General features: G+C 40.0%; 1 non-coding gene across 1 annotated transcript; it reads left to right on the forward strand.

Moving 5' to 3' along the window:
- Positions 1-16,154: 16,154 nt before the first annotated feature.
- LOC130942588 (small nucleolar RNA R71) lies at positions 16,155-16,260 on the forward strand. Its single transcript, XR_009071154.1, has one exon. It is a non-coding gene; the product is annotated as a small nucleolar RNA R71 (small nucleolar RNA).
- Positions 16,261-18,453: the final 2,193 nt, after the last annotated feature.

Here is an 18,453-nt window from a genome sequence, read left to right on the forward strand (position 1 = left end):
TTCTGGACAAATTCAAGACACTCAGCATCAATAGTCCTTTCTTGGAAGCACTTGAACAGATGCCACTATATGCCAAATTCATGAAGGAAGTACTGACAAAGAAAAGATCCCTGAAGGAAGGACATATTGTTGAGATAACAAAGGAATGTAGTGCTATCCTCCAAAGAGAGTTACCAGAGAAGAAAGATGATCCTGGGAGTTTTTACATACCTTGCACCATAGGAAATATAACAATTGAGAAGTCATTCTGTGACCTCGGTGCAAGCATAAACTTGATGCCTTTGTCTCTAATGAGGAAACTTAAAATTTCTGAGATGAAGTCCACACGAATAGTTCTCCAAATGGCTGACAAATCCACTAAGCAAGCACTGGGAGTTGTGGAGAATGTGTTGGTAAAAGTGGAAAAATTCTTTCTCCCTGCTGACTTTGTTATCTCAGATATAGAAGAGGACCCTGACACTCCCATCATCCTGGGAAGGCCTTTCCTAGCTACGAGCAGAGCATTGATAGATGTGGAAAAAGGGGAATTATTGCTGAGAGTGCATGATGAGCATCTAGTATTCCATATTTTTAAAACCTTGCATGAACCCATTCAAGAAGAAGATTATATGAAGGATAAGGCCAGAGATCAAAGTTTGAAGAAGGCAGTCAATGAGTTAACTCCAAGACTTCTAAATCCATGCTTGAAAGCAGTAGAAATGGTGCAACAAACCAAAGAAGTCAAGGAGGAACTAGATCCAAAACCCCCATATGAGAAATTCAGCACCCCAGGTAAAGAACCACCAAGGCAGGGAGTATCTCTTGAGAAAGAAAAGAAGAAGAGGCCAAGAGGGTGGAGAAATAAGAAGATCCCTACTGAAGGTTTTTCACCAGGGGATAAAGTGGTGTTAAACACCCAACCAATGAAGGTGTCTCCACAATTATCTGAATACTACACTATGAACCGGGTCCTTTCACTTGAACACCTAGAGATCATCAAAGAGGAGACTGGAAGGAAGTTCACAATAAGAGGTGAAAAGCTGAGGCACTATGATTTTCAGCCTCCATGATCAAAGAATGGAGGATGTCAAGCTAATGACAATAAAGAAGTGCTTGTTGGGAGACAACCCAACCTGAGGTAGTTTCCTTTTTCTAGCTTATTTCAATAAGAAGGTTGAATAATTGGTCTGTAATACAAGGAGCTAAGTTTGGTGTTGCACACCAAAACAATTTAAGGGAGAATGAAGGATTCTAAGTTTGGTTTTCTACCAAAATCTCATTAAAAAGAACATTCTCACTTCCTGCACAATGCTAGCTCCAAGCAATCAGACAAATTATTCAACTATTTAACTGCTTTTTAGCTTTAATTCCATAACCTTTATCAAGGACACAAGGTTTCACATATGGTTAACTTGTTGCATCAGAGGCAGTGGTAAGGAATTAAGTTTGGTGTTCCCACACCAAAATAAATCCAAAAGACACACTCATTTTATGCATACTAACCATTCATTTAAGGGCTTGAGAAGCAAGCAACTTTTGAGAACTATGCAGGAAATTAGCCAACAATTGAAGACAATTTGCATTGTGACTCAAAAGGGATACAACAGAAGGAAGAATCAAAGGGCTGCAACCTCAAAGGTTGTATCTAAACTTAATCCTTGCTACTGTAAATTGTTTTGAATCTGGAAACCCTTATATATCTTGCTAAAGTGTTTATCTAGTTGCAAGTGAAGTTGTTTGATTAAGTATGCTGATCTGCATAATGCTTGTTTCATCACTTAGCTTTAAATTTTGTTTTGTTTCCCATATGCTTGAATAAAAGAGAAATGTTTGAATTAGAAAGTAAATATCCAATGTTGCATAAATTAGAATGGAAGTTAATGGTGGTATATGTGTTTTGATTAAATGCATAATGTCATTTTCATTGAAGCATGAGCTAGCTTGCTGTAATAAAGGTTCCTATCAATAAAGAAAAAAAAATCCCTTGAGAACAAAAATAAAACAGAAAGAAAAGGAGGAAGAAAAAGCCAATGTGGCAAGAAAAATAAAGAATAAAGGCTAGACACCAATAGCTTGGACCCTAGGACACATGCCTGTGGTGTTCTTGTACTAGGATATGCTTGGATAAGTAAATTCTAAGGGGTAGTTCAAAACCTGGCCACTTAGATCAACTGATTTGGGATGGCCAATTGAAAGTCCACAATAAAGAGCAACCTAGATACAGAACATTTAGTTATCCAAAGAGATGCTGGGCATCAATGATCCTAGGAGGAAATAGTAAGCCATGTGTCTGTGGTGAAGAGATGTTGAGTAAAAATAAAGCCAAAGGCTACTGCAACATTTGATACCAAGCCTTCAAAGAATAATAAGCTTGTTAAGCAAAGTAAAACAAGAAAAGTTAGCAAGGGAGCAATTAAAAAGTAAACCTTACACCAGCAAGTTTAGTAAGCCTTTGAGGAAAAGTGTATATTATGTAACAGCAAACAATAACTGAGTTATCATTGTCTGCATAAAAACTCCATGAACCAAGTTCTATTATATCATTTATATGCCTAATAAGGATATGTATGCTTTTCTTTTGCAAAGGAAAGTCAAGTGAGTTATATCAATCCAAGTCCAAAAATCCTAGCTTTTCACTAATTAGAGTAATTAAGGCTAGAGTCAATGGCTATCAACTATCAATCACTTGGACATTAGTAACTCAAGAAATCCTAAGTTACCCTCTCAAGCCAAGAACAAAAAAAATCTACTCTAACATCCTTCCAAGCATTTCATCAAACACTTGGAAGGTACAAAAGAAAAGTATAGTAAATCACAACAAGCATGAATTCCAACAACAATTGAATGCAAAGAATTAACAACAACACTCAAGGAAATCACAATTGTCATGAATTACCTCAAATTGCATTATTAAAAGAAAACTAAGAGAACAAAAATAGATCCACAACAAAGTGAAGAATTACAAGAATTAAAGTACAAAACTAGAGAGAGGAAGAGTAGATGAGTAAGAATTGATAAATGAATGGTGAACCAAAGCATGAATTAAGCCTAGATCTAAGAGGAGAGATTAACCTAAACCTAATCCTAATTCTAATTCTAGAGAGAAGTGAGAGCTTCTCTCTCTAAAGACTAACTCTAAAACTAACTCTAATGGATGTGAATGATTCAATGATGGAATCCCCCTTTTTCCCCTTCAATCCTTGGTCCTTTAAAGCATTTTGGCGCCAAAATTGGTTGCAATTGGGCCCCACAGCTTCCCAGAAATTGCTGGGCATGTTTTCTATTTAAAAATCATGTGCGGCCTTCGGCGCGGACGTGCACAGTGCGCGTCCGCATCCATGAGTTAGTTGCAATCCGCGCGGAGGCGTATAGTACGCGCGCGCACCCATGGCGTTTTTCAAATCTTTGGCTTTTCATGATTTCTCCACTTTGCATGCTTTCCCCTTTTCAATCTGAGATCACTAGCAAACACATCAAGGCAACTTATGGAATCAAGATAGAATTAAAATTATCAAATTAGAGGCTTAGAAAGCATATTTTTACAATTAAGCACAAATAAGGGAGAGATCACAAAATCATGCTAATTCAACACAAGATAAACCCCTAAATGTGAGAAAAGGTTAGCAAAATACTCTAAATTCAACACAAGATAAACCACTAAAAATGGGGTTTATCACATTCCCCTCTTGGGTTGGCCATGGTATCACTGGGAAATGTATGTGTAGGCATTGGTATTTGTTTAGACAAGCTCCCTACTTGTGCTTCCAATTTTGAAATTGCTGCACCTTGATTCTTTATGTTGGATCTGAACTCTTCTTGGTTTGCATCTATCTTTCTTTCAGCCTGTAGTTTGATGAGCGGATAATTTATACACTTTTTGGCATTATTTTTAGTATGTTTTTGGTAGTTTTAGTTGAGTTTTTAGTATATTTTTATTAGTTTTTAGTTAAAATTCACTTTTCTGGACTTTACTATGAGTTTGTGTGTTTTTCTGTGATTTCAGGTATTTTCTGGCTGAAATTGAGGGACCTGAGCAAAAATCTGATCCAGAGACTCAAAAGGACTGCAGATGCTGTTGGATTCTGACCTCCCTGCACTCGAAGTGGATTTTCTGGAGTTACAGAAGCCCAATTGGCGCGCTCGCAACGGCGTTGGAAAGTAGACATCCTGGGCTTTCCAGCAATATATGATAGTCCATACTTTGCCCAAGATTTGATGGCCCAAACCGGCGTTCAAAGTCACCTCAAGAAATCCCAGCGTTAAACGCTGGAACTGGCACCCAAATGGGAGTTAAACGCCCAAACTGGCATGAAAGCTGGCGTTTAACTCCAAGAAGAGTCTCTACACGAAATTGTTTCATTGCTCAGCCCAAGCACACACCAAGTGGGCCCGGAAGTGGATTTTTATGTCATTTACTCATTTCTGTAAACCTTAGGCTACTAGTTTTCTATAAGTAGGACCTTTTACTATTGTATTAGGGGACTTTGGTAGCTATCTTCGTTTTATGCTATCTTAGATCATTGGGAGGCTGGCCATTTGGCCATGCCTAGACCTTATGCTTATGTATTTTCAACGGTGGAGTTTCTACACACCATAGATTAAGGTGTGGAGCTCTGCTGTACCTCGAGTATTAATGCAATTACTATTGTTCTTCTATTCAATTCCGCTTGTTCTTTGTCCAAGATATCACTTGTTCTTCAACTTGATGAATGTGATGATCCGTGACACTCATCATCATTCTCACTCATGAACAAAGTGACTGACAACCACTCTTGTTCTACAAGCATACGAGGCTTAGTGAATATCTCTTGGATTCTTTAACCGGAATCTTCGTGGTATAGGCGAGAACTGATGGCGGCATTCAAGAGAATCCGGAAGGTCTAACCTTGTCTGTGGTATTCTGAGTAGGATTCAATGATTGAATGACTGTGACGTGCTTCAAACTCCTGAGGGCGGGGCGTTAGTGACAAACGCAAAAGAATCACTGGATTCTATTCCGGCCTGATTGAGAACCGACAGATGGATAGCCGTGCCGTGACAGGGTGCGTTGAACATTTCCAATGAGAGGATGGGAGGTAGCCACTGACAACGGTGAAACCCTTGCATAAGCTTGCCATGGAAAGGAGTAAGAAGGATTGGATGAAGACAGTAGGAAAGCAGAGAGACGGAAGGGAAGGCATCTTCATGCGCTTATCTGAAGTTCCTACCAGTGAATTACATGAGTATCTCTATCTTTATCTTTTATGTTATTTTCATTCATCACCATCATACATTTGAGTTTGCCTGACTAAGATTTACAAGATGACCATAGCTTGCTTCATAGCAACAATCTCCGTGGGATCGACCCTTACTCACGTAAGGTATTACTTGGACGACCCAGTGCACTTGCTGGTTAGTTGTGTGAAGTTGTAGTGATCACAATTTCGCGCACCAAGTTTTTGGCGCCGTTGCCGGGGATTGTTCAAGTTTTGAGCAAGCTTTTGGTAACAATGCCTGGGATTGTTCAGTTTGGACAACTGAAGGTTCATCTTGTTGCTTAGATTAGGTATTTTTTTTTTTTGAAATTCTTGAAGATGAATTCTAGAGTTTCATGATGATTTGTTGAAATCTGGCTGGCTGAGAAGCCATGTCTAATTTCATTGGACCGAGGTTTCAACTTATCATCACAAGAGCTTGTTGATTTCTATCAATCTTGCTTTTGGAGCAGTGATCTGCTAAGGCTTGGCTGGCCTTTGGCCATGTCTAGTGTTTTGGACCGAAGCTTTCTTTGAAAGCTTGGCTGGCTGTGAAGCCATGTCTAATTCGTGGACCGGAGTCTTAGACTAGCATTGCACTGATTCCTGGAATTCTCATTAAGAATTTTGATAACTTTTTCCACTTGATTTTCAAAAAAAAAAAAAAAAATTTTATGTTTCTTGCTTAAGTCTAGTGTCTCATCTTAAGTTTGGTGTCAATTGCATGCATTCATTCATGTGTCTTAAGGATCTTCAAGTAATTCTTGATGATTTCTTACTCTGATCTTTGAATTCTTTTGGCTTGAGTGTTTATGTGTCTCATATAGTGTCAGTAGTATATAAACTGCTAAGTTTGGTGTCTTGCATGCATTGTTATTTGATTCTTGTTACACTTTGATTATTAAAAAAATCCAAAAATATTTTTAATTTGTGTCTTCTCAAGTCAATAATACAAAGAATTGAAGATTCAGAACATGCTGCAGAGGAATTATACAGAAAAAGCTGAGCATTCAAAAATGCCCAGTGAAGAAGACAGACTGGCGTTTAAACGCCAGCCAGGGTACCTGGTTGGGCGTTTAACGCCCAAAGAGGTAGCATTTTGGGCGTTAAACGCCAGAATGTATACCATTCTGGGCGTTTAACGCCAGGATGGCAAAGGGTGAAGATTTTGTTTTTCAAATCAATTTTTTTTCAAGTTTTCAAAGATTTTCAAAATCAAATCTTTTTCAAATCATATCTTTTCAATCAAATGTTTTCAAAATCAATTTCTTTCCTTTTTCAAATATACTTACTAACAATTAATGATTTGATTGAACATCTCAAGTATGTTGCCTTTCCTGTTGAGGAAGGTTTAATGTTTGATTCATATCTTTTCTTGTTAGACAAGTCATTGATTTTCAAAATCAAATCTTTTAAAACATTGTTTTCAAAACATATCTTTTAAAATTGTTTTTAAATCAAATCTTTTCAATCATATCTCTTTAATCACATCTTTTTCAAAATCAGTCTTCAATCAAATCTTTTTTATTTCTATTTTCAAAATCTTTTTCAAAAATCACTTGATTTCTTTTCCACTTTCAATTTTCGAAAATTATCAATCAATTTTCAAAATGTTTTTGACATCTTTTTAATTAATTTTCGAAAATCCTCTTCCCTCCTTCTCACATCCTTCTATTTATGGAGTACTACTCCTTCTTAATGCACAATTCGAACTCTATCTAATCAAGTTCGAATTCTTCTACCTCCTTCTTCTATTTTTCGTTTCCTCTGACACCTCAAGGAATCTCTATACTGTGACATAGAGGATTCCACATTTTTTTTTCTCTTCTCTTTCATATGAGCAGGAGCAGAGACAAAGGCATTCTTGTTGAAGCTGACCCTGAACCTGAGAGAACCTTGAAGCGAAAGCTAAGAGAAGCTAAAGCACAACTCTCTGTTGAGGACCTGACCGAATTCTTCAAAGAAGAAGAACACATGGCAGCCGAAAACAACAACAATGCCAACAATGCAAGGAAGGTGCTGGGTGACTTCACTGCACCTACTCCCGACTTCTATGGGAGAAGCATCTCTATCCCTGCCATTGGAGCAAACAACTTTGAGCTTAAGCCTCAATTAGTTTCTCTAATGCAACAGAATTGCAAGTTCCATGGACTTCCAATGGAAGATTGATGAGCGGATAATTTGTATGCTTTTTGGCATTGTTTTTAGTATGTTTTTAGTATCTTTTAGTTAGTTTTTAGTATATTTTTATTAGTTTTTAATTAAAATTCACTTTTCTGGACTTTACTATGAGTTTGTGTGTTTTTCTGTGATTTCAGGTATTTTCTGACTGAAATTGAGGGTCCTGAGCAAAAATCTGATCCAGAGACCAAAAAGGACTGCAGATGCTGTTGGATTCTGACCTCCCTGCACTCGAAGTGAATTTTCTGGAGCTACAGAAGTCCAATTGGCGCGCTCTCAACGGCATTGGAAAGTAGACATCCTGGGCTTTCCAGCAATATTTAATAGTCCATATTTTGCCCAAGATTTGATGGCCCAAACTGGCGCTCAAAGTCACCTACAGAAATTCCAGCGTTAAACGCCGGAACTGGCATAAAAATTGGAGTTAAACGCCCAAACTGGCATGAAAGCTGGCGTTTAACTCCAGAAAAGGTCTCTACACGAAATTCCTTCATTGCTCAGCCCAAGCACACACCAAGTGGGCCCAGAAGTGGATTTTTCTGTCATTTACTCATTTCTGTATACCTTAGGACACTAGTTTACTATTTATAGGATCTTTTGACATTGTATCTGTACCTTATGACCTCATGACATTTTTTACACGTTTCTTGTGTACTTTCCACAGCATGAGTCTCTAAACCCCATGGTTGGGGGTGAGGAGCTCTGCTGTGTCTTGATGGATTAATGCAATTACCACTGTTTCTTATTCAATCATGCTTGCTTCCATTCTAAGATATCACTTGTTCTTAACCCGGATGAATGTGATGATCCGTGACACTCATCATATTCTCAACTATGAACGTGTGACTGACAACCACCTCCGTTCTATCTTAGATTAAGTAGATATCTCTTGGGTTCTTTAATCGGAATCTTCGTGGTATAAGCTAGAACTGATGGCGGCATTCAAGAGAATCCGGAAAGTCTAAACCTTGTCTGTGGTATTCTGAGTAGGATTCAATGATTGAATGACTGTGACGTGCTTCAATCTCCTGAAGGCAGGGCGTTAGTGACAGACGCAAAAGGATCACTAGATTCTATTCCGGCCTGATTGAGAACCGACAGATGAATTCCGCTATGCTGTGACAGAGCATATGCAATCGCTTTCACTGAGAGGATGGGAGGTAGCCACTGACAACGGTGAAACCCTACACACAGCTTGCCATGGAAGGAGACTTGCGTGTTTGATGAAGAAGACAGTAGGAAAGCAGAGATTCAGAAGATGGAGCATCTCCAAAACCCCAGCCTATTCTCCATTACTGCAACACAAGTACCTTTTTCATGTTCTTTTGCTTTTTACAATCAATCCTGATAATTTCTGGTATCCTGACTAAGATTTACAAGATAACCATAGCTTGCTTCAAGCCGACAATCTCCGTGGGATCGACCCTTGCTCACGCAAGGTATTACTTGGACGACCCAGTGCACTTGCTGGTTAGTTGTGCGGAGTTGCAAAAGTGTGATTGCAATTTCGTGCACCAAAGATCCTCATCAGTTTTTAGCTGAATTCTTGCAAATCTGTGACACAGTCAAGACTAATGGGGTAGACCCTGAGGTCTACAGACTGATGCTATTCCCTTTTGCTGTAAGAGACAGAGCTAGAATATGGTTGGATTCACAACCTAAAGATAGTCTGGACTCTTGGGAAAAGCTAGTCAATGCCTTCTTGGCAAAGTTCTTTCCACCTCAAAAATGGAGTAAGCTTAGATTGGAAGTCCAAACCTTCAGACAAAAGGATGGAGAATCCCTCTATGAAGCTTGGGAAAGATACAAACAATTAATCAGAAAATGTCCCTTAGACATGCTTTCTGAATGGAGCATCATAGGTATTTTCTATGATGGTCTCTCTGAACTATCCAAGATGTCTTTGGATAGCTCTGCTGGAGGATCTCTTCATTTGAAGAAGACGCCTACAGAAGCTCAAGAGCTAATTGAAATGGTTGCAAATAACCAATTCATGTACACTTCTGAAAGGAATCCTGTGAACAATGGGACTAGTCAAAAGAAAGGAGTTCTTGAGATTGATACTCTGAATGCCATACTGGCTCAGAATAAGATATTGACTCAACAAGTCAATTTGATTTCTCAAAGTCTGTCTGGAATGCAAAGTGCACCTGGCAGTACTAAGGATGCTTCATCTGAGGAAGAAGCATATCATCCTGAGAACCCTTCAATGGAAGAGGTGAATTACCTAGGAGAACCCTATGGAAACACCTACAATTCTTCATGGAGAAATCACCCAAATTTCTCATGGAAGAATCAAGAGAGACCTCAACAAGGTTTCAATAACAATAATGGTGGAAGAAACAGGTTTAACAATGGCAAGCCTTTCCCATCATCTTCTCAGCAACAGACAGAGAGTTCTAAGCAGAATACCTCTGACTTAGCAACCATGGTCTCTGATCTAATCAAAACCACTCAAAGTTTCATGACTGAAACAAGGTCCTCCATCAGAAATTTGGAAGGACAAGTGGGTCAGCTGAGTAAGAAAATTACTGGACTCCCTCCTAGTACTCTCCCAAGCAACACAGAAGAAAATCCAAAAGGAGAGTGCAAAGCCATAAACATGGCCGAATATGGAGAGGAAAGAGAGGAGGTGGACGCCACTGAGGAAGACCTCAATGGGCGTGCACCAATCTCCTCTGAGTTCCCCAATGAGGAACCATGGGAATCTGAGGCTCAAAATGAGACCATAGAGATTCCATTGGACTTACTTCTGCCTTTCATGAGCTCTGATGAGTATTCTTCCTCTGAAGAGGATGAGTATATCACTGAAGAGCAAGTTACTAAATACCTTGGAGCAATCATGAAGCTAAATGACAAGTTATTTGGAAATGAGACTTGGGAGGATGAACCCCTTTTGCTCACCAAAGAACTGGATGACTTGTCTAGGCAGAAATTACCTCAAAAGAGGCAGGATCCTGGGAAGTTTTCCATACCTTGTACCATAGGCACCATGACCTTCAAGAAGGCTCTATGTGACTTAGGGTCAAGTGTAAACCTCATGCCCCTCTCTGTAATGGAGAAGCTAAGGATCTTTGAGGTGCAAGCTGCAAGAATCTCATTGGAGATGGCAGACAACTCAAGAAAACAAGCTCATGGACTTGTAGAGAATGTTTTGGTAAAAGTTGAAGACCATTACATCCCTACTGATTTCATAGTCCTAGAGACTGGGAAGTGCATGGATGAATCCATCATCCTTGGCAGACCCTTCCTAGCCACAGCAAAGGCTGTGATTGATGTTGATAGAGGAGAGTTGATCATTCAAGTGAATAAAGAATCCTGGGTGTTTAAGGCTCAAGGACATCCCTCTGTCATCATGAAGAAGAAGCTTGAAGAGCTTCTCTCAAATCAGAGACAAACAGAGCCCCCACAGTCAAACTCTAAGTTTGGTGTTGGGAGGCCACAACCAAACTCTAAGTTTGGTGTTGAACCCCCACAGTCAAACTCTAAGTTTGGTGTTGGGAGGTTCCCACATTGCTCTGAGTATCCGTGAGGCTCCATGAGAGTCCTCTGTCAAGCTAATGACATTAAAGAAGCGCTTGTTAGGAGGCAACCCAATGTTTTATAATTAACTATTTCCTTTTGTTATTTTATCTTTTTTGTAGGTTGATGATCATAAGAAGTCACAAAATCAATGAAAAAAGCAAAAACAAAATGAAAAACAGGAAGAAAAACAGCACACCCTGGAGGAAGAATTCACTGGCGTTTAAACACCAGTGAGGCTAGCAATTGGGCGTTTAACGCCCAGTCTGGCACCATTCTGGGCGTTTAACGCCAGAAAGGGGCACCAGACTGGCGTTAAACGCCAGAAAAGGGCAAGAACCTGGCGTTGAACGCCAGGAATGGGCACCAGTCCGGCGTTTAACGCCAGAAATGGCTCAAAACGTGATTTTGAGCAACATTTGGTGCAGGGATGACTTTTCCTTGACACCACAGGATCTGTGGACCCCACAGGACCCCCACCTACCCCACCACCACCCTCTCTCTTCTTCCCCTATTCACCAATCACCTCAATACCTCTTCCCCAAAAACCCTTCACCTATCAAATCCCATCTTTCTCTTCACCACTCACATCCATCCTTCATAAAACCCCACCTAACCTTCCATTCAAATTCAAACCACTTTCCCTCCCAAACCCACCCATAATGGCCGAACTCCATCTCCCCTCTCTCCTATAAATACCCTTCTTCATTCCTTCATTTTCACACAACCTAAACACCACTTCTCCCCTTCTTTGGCCGAATACATAGCCATCCCTTTCTCCCTCATTTCTTCTTCTTCTACTCTCTTCTTTCTTCTTTTGCTCGAGGACGAGCAAACATTTTAAGTTTGGTGTGGTAAAAGCGTTGCTTTTTCGTTTTCCATAACCATTTATGGCATCCAAGGCCGGAGAAACCTCTAAAAAGAGGAAAGGGAAGGCAAAAGCTTCCACTTCCGAGTCATGGAAGATGGATAGATTCATCTCAAGGGTACATCAAGACCACTTCTATGAAGTTGTGGCCTTGAATAAGGTGATCCCCGAGGTCCCCTTTTCACTCAAAAAGGGTGAATATCCGGAGATCCGCCATGAGATCCGAAGAAGAGGTTGGGAAGTACTTACCAACCCCATTCAACAAGTCGGAATCTTGATGGTTCAAGAGTTCTATGCCAATGCATGGATCACCAAGAACCATGATCAAAGTGTGAACCCGGATCCAAAGAATTATCTTACTATGGTTCGGGGGAAATACTTGGATTTTAGTCCGGAAAGCGTGAGGGTAGCATTCAACTTGCCTATGATGCAAGGAGATGAACATCCTTACACAAGAAGGGTCAACTTTGATCAAAGGTTGGACCAAGTCCTCACAGTCATATGTGAAGAGGGCGCACAATGGAAGAGAGATTCAAGAGGCAAGCCGGTTCAATTGAGAAGGCATGACCTCAAACCCGTGGCTAGAGGATGGTTGGAGTTCATTCAACGCTCAATCATTCCCACTAGCAACCGGTCCGAAGTTACTCTAGACCGGGCCATCATGATTCATGGCATCATGATTGGAGAAGAAGTGGAAGTTCATGAGGTTATAGCCCAAGAACTCTATAAAGTGGCGGACAAGTCTTCCACCTTGGCAAGGCTAGCCTTTCCTCATCTCATTTGTCACCTCTGTTATTCAGTTGGAGTTGACATAGAAGGAGACACCCCCATTGATGAGGATAAGCCCATCACTAAGAAAAGGATGGAACACACAAGAGACCCCTCTCATCATGAGATCCCTGAGATGCCTCAAGGGATGCACTTTCCTCCACAAGACTATTGGGAGCAAGTAAACACCTCCCTAGGAGAATTGAGTTCCAACATGGGACAACTAAGGGTGGAGCATCAAGAACACTCCATCATCCTCCATGAAATTAGAGAAGACCAAAGAATCATGAGGGAGGAGCAACAAAGACAAGGAAGAGACATTGAGGAGCTCAAGCACTCCATAGGATCTTCAAGAGGAAGAAAGAGCCGCCATCACTAAGGTGGACCCGTTCTTTGATTTCCTTGTTCTTTATTCTTCTGTTTTTCGAATTCTATGCTTATGTCTATCCATGTTTGTGTCTTGTGATCATTAGTGTATTTAGTGTCTATGCCTTGAAGTTATGAATGTCCTATGAATCCATCACCTTTCTTGAATAAAAATGTGCTTAATTGAAAAGGAAAGAATTGCATGAATTCTAAATTTTATAATAGTTTAATTATTTGATGTGGTGGCATTACTCTTGTTCTCTGAATGTATGCTTAAACAGTGCATATGTATCTTGAATTTGTGGTTCATGAAGGTTGGCTCTTGAAAGAATGATGAAGAAGGAGACATGTTACTGAGGATCTGAAAAATCATTAAAAATGATTCTTGAAGCAAGAAAAAGAAGTGAATACAAAAAAAAAAAGAAGCGAAAAAAAAAAACGAAAAAAAAGAAAGAAAAGAAAGAAAAAGAAAGAAATAAAGTTGTGATCCAAGGCAAAAAGAGTGTGCTTAAGAACCCTGGACACCTCTAATTGGGGACTTTAGCAAAGCTGAGTCACAATCTGAAAAGGTTCACCCAATTATGTGTCTGTGGCATGTATGTATCCGGTGGTAATACTGGAAGACAGAGTGCTTTGGGCCACGGCCAAGACTCATGAAGTAGCTGTGTTCAAGAATCATCATACTTAACTAGGAGAATCAATAACACTATCTGGATTCTGAGTTCCTAAAGAAGCCAACCATTCTGAATTTCAAAGGATAGAGTGAGATGCCAAAACTGTTCAGAGACAAAAAGCTAAAAGCCCCGCTCATCTAATTAATACTGATCTTCATAGATGTTTTTGGAATTCATTGCATATTCTCTTCTTTTTATCTTATTTGATTTTTAGTTGCTTGAGGACAAGCAACAATTTAAGTTTGGTGTTGTGATGAGCGGATAATTTATACACTTTTTGGCATTGTTTTTAGTATGTTTTTAGAATGTTTTTGGTAGTTTTAGTTGAGTTTTTAGTATATTTTTATTAGTTTTTAGTTAAAATTCACTTTTCTGGACTTTACTATGAGTTTGTGTGTTTTTCTGTGATTTCAGGTATTTTCTGGCTGAAATTGAGGGACCTGAGCAAAAATCTGATCCAGAGACTCAAAAGGACTGCAGATGCTGTTGTATTCTGACCTCCCTGCTCTCGAAGTGTATTTTCTGGAGCTACAGAAGCCCAATTGGCGCGCTCACAACGGCGTTGGAAAGTAGACATCCTGGGCTTTCCAGCAATATATGATAGTCCATACTTTGCCCAAGATTTGATGGCCCAAACCGGCGTTCAAAGTCACCTCAAGAAATCCCAGCGTTAAACGCTGGAACTGGCACCCAAATGGGAGTTAAACGCCCAAACTGGCATGAAAGCTGGCGTTTAACTCCAAGAAGAGTCTCTACACGAAATTGTTTCATTGCTCAGCCCAAGCACACACCAAGTGGGCCCGGAAGTGGATTTTTATGTCATTTACTCATTTCTGTAAACCTTAGGCTACTAGTTTTCTATAAGTAGGACCTTTTACTATTGTATTAGGGGACTTTGGTAGCTATCTTCGTTTTATGCTATCTTAGATCATTGGGAGGCTGGCCATTCGGCCATGCCTAGACCTTATGCTTATGTATTTTCAACGGTGGAGTTTCTACACACCATAGATTAAGGTGTGGAGCTCTGCTGTACCTCGAGTATTAATGCAATTACTATTGTTCTTCTATTCAATTCCGCTTGTTCTTTGTCCAAGATATCACTTGTTCTTCAACTTGATGAATGTGATGATCCGTGACACTCATCATCATTCTCACTCATGAACAAAGTGACTGACAACCACTCTTGTTCTACAAGCATACGAGGCTTAGTGAATATCTCTTGGATTCTTTAACCGGAATCTTCGTGGTATAGGCGAGAACTGATGGCGGTATTCAAGAGAATCCGGAAGGTCTAACCTTGTCTGTGGTATTCTGAGTAGGATTCAATGATTGAATGACTGTGACGTGCTTCAAACTCCTGAGGGCGGGGCGTTAGTGACAGACGCAAAAGAATCACTGGATTCTATTCCGGCCTGATTGAGAACCGACAGATGGATAGCCGTGCCGTGACAGGGTACGTTGAACATTTCCAATGAGAGGATGGGAGGTAGCCACTGACAACGGTGAAACCCTTGCATAAGCTTGCCATGGAAAGGAGTAAGAAGGATTGGATGAAGACAGTAGGAAAGCAGAGAGACGGAAGGGAAGGCATCTTCATGCGCTTATCTGAAATTCCTACCAGTGAATTACATGAGTATCTCTATCTTTATCTTTTATGTTATTTTCGTTCATCACCATCATACATTTGAGTTTGCCTGACTAAGATTTACAAGATGACCATAGCTTGCTTCATAGCAACAATCTCCGTGGGATCGACCCTTACTCACGTAAGGTATTACTTGGACGACCCAGTGCACTTGCTGGTTAGTTGTGTGAAGTTGTAGTGATCACAATTTCGCGCACCATAGTTCTCTCTCCAGAACAGTGGAGATAGTTCGGGTAAGTTGTGCTGACAATTGTGCTATGGCAGCCTCCAATTTTGAGAAATTACTGCTGGTTTCACTTGGTTGTATGGTGGGGATTGATGTATCTCTGTGGTGGTTGTTGTGTATTTGCTGTGTAGAGTGATATGATGTATTGTGTGAGTTGTGATAGGGTCTGTTGTTACTTGATTGATGGTTGGGATTGTGGTTGTTGTATTGATTAGAGTGGTATAGTTTGTGGTCATGTTGGTTTCCCCACCCAAAAGTTGGGTGGTTCTTCCAACCTGGGTTGTATGTCTTGGAGTTTGGATCATATGGTGGTCTAGAGGGATTGTCACATAATTTGCCTTCTCCCATTAACATTTAACTTCTGGTGCATCTCCTTCTTGTGGTGGTGCTTGGGCTTGGACAGCTGAGACTTGGCTTGCTTCTACCTTCTTTGTTAGAGCTGCTAATTATGTTGCGATCATCTTGTTCTGTGCCAACAAGGCATCCATAGAATTGTGTTCCAGCACTCCTTTCTTTTGATCTCTTTCTGAAGCATAGAAGTACTCATTTTTTGCTACAGTTTCAATAACATCTATGGCTTCCTCGATGGTTTTCTTCTTATTGAGTGAACCCCCTGAAGAGTGGTCCACAGCTTTTTTCACTTCATATGATAGTCCTTCATAGAAGATGTGTAGTTGAACCCATTCGTTTAACATATCCGGAGGGCACTTCCTTGTCAAGTCTTTGAACCTCTCCCAGGCCTCATAAAGTGTTTCACCATCTTGCTGTCTGAATGTTTGCACCTCAGTTCTCAATCTATTGACTCTTTGTGGAGGGTAGAATCTTGCTAGAAACTTATTCACAATTTCATCCCAAGTGGTCAAGCTCTCCTTCAGAAATGCTTCCAACCACTTTGCTGCCTTATCTCTAAGAGAAAAAGGGAACAAAAGTAGTTTGTAGGTGTCAAGATGTATGCTATTGGACTTTACAGTGTCACAAATCCTCAAGAATGTATTGAGATATTGGTTTGGGTCTTCTTGAGCACCTCCACCATATGAACAATTATTCTGGACAAGTGTGATGAGTTGAGGTTTCAACTCAAAGTTGTTAGCATGAATTGTTGGCTTTAGGATGCTACTGCCACAGTTTCCTGGGTTTGGATTGATGTAATAGCCTAAGACTCTCCTTTCTTGCCCAACATGATTGCCAGCATCTTCTCTAACATGGTTATGCACCTCTTCTTCCATAGTAGCTCCCAGATCTTCTTATACTACTTCCTCTCCAACTATGCCTTTGCCTCTTGCTTCCCTCCTTAATCTAAGGAAGGTCCTCTCAGGTTCACTATCGAAGGAGGATGAAGTTTCTCCCCTTCTACCTGTCATACATTCAACAGCAACAAGCAGAGGACAAGTGAAGTAAAAAAAATCTTGTTGAGATTAGTGGTTAGTTTGGTTGATGCAATTAATCAAACAGTTAATGGAGCAGTAAAAAAATGGAAATATGAATAATGAATAGGTAAAATGATCCAAGTAAAATGACACAAGATAAAAAATTAAATAAAATAAAGAATTAAAAGACTAAAATAAATTCTAACAAGGTAAAGAAATGCTTAATCTAGCTTCCCATCAATTTAGTCATTGTCAAATTCAAACCAATTCCCGGCAACGGCGCCATAAAACTTGATGACCAGAATTCACTCCCTATATAAAATCATGAATCCATTCTTTTGGCAAGCGCACCAAAATTATCATCAAGTAATAACCCACAGTGGAGTGGGATCGTATCCACAAAGATTGGTAGATTAGAGCAATTTTAATTAATGGGTAAATTAGTTAAGCTGAGCAATATAGATTGTGATTGTAGAATTGTAAATAAGCAGGAATGTAAATGACTCAAAAATAAAGAGAAGCAGTAAAGTGCAGAAACATAAATGACTTAATTGTAAATGGGAATGGGGATTAACAGAATGTAAAGAAAGCTATAAAGAATGGGTAAGATAAGAATATGGGGAATTTATTGAGATCAGGAGATGTTATTCTCTTGGATTAAATCCATCTCATCTCATCTTCAATCATGCAATTCATTGACCTCTTGGCAATCTTTATTGATTGAGCTCCAATCCTTTGGTGACTCAATCTCTCAAATCTTGATAATAAGCCAATTCCTTGGTCTAATTTCTGATGAAGAGAGATATGCTTGGTCCCTGATTATACCACACATCATCATAGGTCCAAGTAGTGGGTGGATTATATGTCACTATATCCAATCACCGAAACCCAGATTCTACTCAAGTGTGAGAAGGGATTTCAAGCATGGTTTCACGTTTCCTCTTCCAAGGTTCCCATGAAACCCTTTTTGCATTCAACCTCTTTCCCAAGATGATTGAACACTAATCATTAAAACGAAATTCCTTCTAACAAATCAAAGAGAAGATGAAGAGAAGAAGAAATTTACTATCATTAATCCATCAAGTACAACAGATCTCCTTCTCTCAATGAGAGGGAAGTTAGCTACTCATAGCTAAAGAGAAAAGTACAAGAGATGGAAGAAGATGAAAAGTAAATCTAACTATGCTTTTAACAAAAGCTACTACTCAACAACCCATTTCTCAGTACTTCCAGGGGTTATTTATACTACTCCTATTACTAGAATTAAGAAATACAAAAAGGAAAAGAAAATTACAATTGGAGGAAAAAGAAAACTCAATAAACGTGACCTCCAGTGGCTGGCGTGTGACTGGCGCTTCAGTGGTGCGCCACGCTCAGCTCCAAATTTGGCATGGCGCGCCACGCCTAACTCTTCAAGTGGCACACTCCTAACATTAGCATCACTGGCGTGCCACTCCTTCGAGCTCAAGTGGCACACCCAGGGTTCTTTAAGCACTTGTGTAGCCTAGCGTGCTACGCCTTTGAGCTCAAGTGACACGCCCAGGCCTTCTCCTTCTTCTTCTTATTTCTGGAAAGTTGAACTAGCATGGCATGCCCAAGTTCTGCGTGCCACGCCCAATTGTG

Source organism: Arachis stenosperma, chromosome 7 (assembly GCF_014773155.1).
Source record: "Arachis stenosperma cultivar V10309 chromosome 7, arast.V10309.gnm1.PFL2, whole genome shotgun sequence".
In the NCBI taxonomy this organism is placed as follows: domain Eukaryota; kingdom Viridiplantae; phylum Streptophyta; class Magnoliopsida; order Fabales; family Fabaceae; genus Arachis; species Arachis stenosperma.